The sequence below is a fragment of the Plasmopara halstedii genome (assembly GCF_900000015.1).
Source record: "Plasmopara halstedii genome assembly, contig: Scaffold_1594, whole genome shotgun sequence".
Taxonomy (NCBI): domain Eukaryota; phylum Oomycota; class Peronosporomycetes; order Peronosporales; family Peronosporaceae; genus Plasmopara; species Plasmopara halstedii.
The window spans coordinates 228,819-231,158 of record NW_020188505.1 but is presented as its reverse complement, the minus strand read 5'-3'; positions in this window follow the sequence as shown (position 1 = coordinate 231,158).

Sequence of the window (2,340 nt, the reverse complement as noted above, 5' to 3'; positions counted from 1 at the left end):
TATGCTAATTCATTCCTAATACAATAAATCTTCTGTTGTGTAATATTACGGCTCCCCGGTGACAATTTACGTGCCGGGGTATTTTTTTATTTTTTGAAAAGTTGGGATATTTTTTTATATAAGGCAAAAGTTGGGGCATTATTTTTATTCTCTCATATATTTATTTGCGGCTAAACCGCCTGATTTTATATAGTAAATCTCTATACATGTATAACTACTGGCTATCTAGCCCTGTACCGTATTCTTGTTTGGGTGTGGTCACATCATGCCCATCTGGTGTGACACGCACCCTGTTACCAGGGTATGTGTGACCCCGTTACACTCTCTCTCATTTTAAGGTTGAGAGCATTCACAGTTCCAATCGATTATTGCCTCAACGATGCTTGCGTGTCCGTTAGACACTGCCTTAAATCGAAACGACTTACGTGCTCAATGAGCTATGTATCAATGACACCAAAATCTCCAAGTTTCGCTGGTTCTGACGGCAAGCACAGGCAGAGCCCAACTCCGTCTTCCGCACGTGGTGCAACGTCGGACAGTGCGTCTGCAGCACCGAGGAATGTATATCCTAGGCTCGTAAGCACAAGCGTCGCTTTTTCGCACGCTTTCAGTGCCGAGTGGCCTCGTTGAGGATGTAGAGGTGGTCGACTATGAGTCTGACATTTCTTTTCCCGCATGGGTAGACGAGGAAGGGCGGCGTGATACAAGCCCTGCTGGCGCCTTGCGGACCCCGTGTCCGTTCTGTTACTTATCGTCAACTGAGGGACGTGGTGTGATCACCAATGACCTCGATGGGGAGCAGAGGCGGCAGCTGGAAGCTGCCCAGAAGACCGCTCTAAAGCGCGCCCATCCACGGCCGGTATTTGACCCTCGTGTAGAATATGGCTTCCACCAAGCGGATACTGCTGTGGAAGCGAAGGACGCAGTAACTCGATCGTTACACGTCCACATTATCGTGCTTCCGGCCAGAACGGATGATAAACTTGCCACACGAAAGACTCTTCTAGCTCGTTTCTTGGTCCCACAAGAAATTCCGTTGAATGTTTATCGCACTCATCTTCGTGCTCAACGACGTGGCTCTCGTGTACCCGCAATGCGGACGATACCTGTAGTGCTCGCCCCTGGCGAAAGCACGAAGCGCTCTTTGAGCGATGGGTGCAACGGCACCGGAAATTCTCCTTACTGTATAATTTACAGTTGAGCCACAAGGAAGTAGACATGCGTGTCGAGCGACACCTCCGATTTGAGTTTGCCAAATTCAAGGCACGCTGTCGACTTCCTTCGGATTGTCGCTTTGCGACGTATGGGTTAATCACTTATGCTCCCGCGAACTCTGTGTCTTCGACCGAAAGAGCTCTGGGCCACTGCTTGAACTCAGCTCATGATTCTTCTACTTTCCTGGCTATTGCCGGGAAGAGCGGGGCGTCTGATGACGCGGGCCGTCTGATCTTTCCAATCAAAATCGTCCACGGCGACTGGACAATCTTGCCGAAGTGGCGCCTCCAACCCCCCGCAAGTTTTCAGAGCCGAGATATCCCCGCCACTTCACCAGATATTGGGTCTGACCCTGGTGACGACGTCGTCTCACTAGTCGTTTCACGTAATAGTGGACGTCACTGTTCTCATCGAGAAGAGTCGGTGCCAGGCGGTGACGACCGAGTCGACCGCCGTCCGGTGACTCGTGATGCTCTTCGAGCCCTAGAGGAGTGGTCCGTCGTGATCGGATCGCCGCTGAGCGTCATGCCGAAGTAGCATATCGCTGGGCGGACACTTTTGGGGATTTTAATTATGTCGTGCGCCGGCTGCCACACCTCTGGGATTACCGCGCTCTGTCGAAGCGACACCTAGCCGGAAGGCAGGCGAATGCGTCGCTGCATGCAACGTTGGAGCGCTCTGTCGAAGCAACACCTAGCCGGAAGGCAGGCGAATGCGTCGCTGCATGCAACGTTGGAGCGCTTGTCGCCATTACAAATGGAGGTTGTGGCACTCCGTGCCCAGAATTAGCTGCTAAGAAAGCGTTTGGGTGGTCGAGGGCCCGTGGTATCCGCTCCGGCGCCAACGCTCCCGCGATCACATGAGCCGGATTCCCGGTACTGCTTGAGCAAGCCTTTGTCAAACATCGGGTGGGTGCGCACCCGTTTCGGAAGGTTTAGCGTGCACGCCAGGCCTCGTTTGGCTACAACCTTAATCGGTCCGATAAACCATGGACGAAGCTTCGTCCTGAAGATAGCAGAGGCTGCATGTGTAGGCAGGTTCTTTTAATTCGATAAATCCAGGATCCCGACCTTAAAGTTTTTTACTTTGCCTTTACCTATTTCATCTATATATTATTGCTGCAAA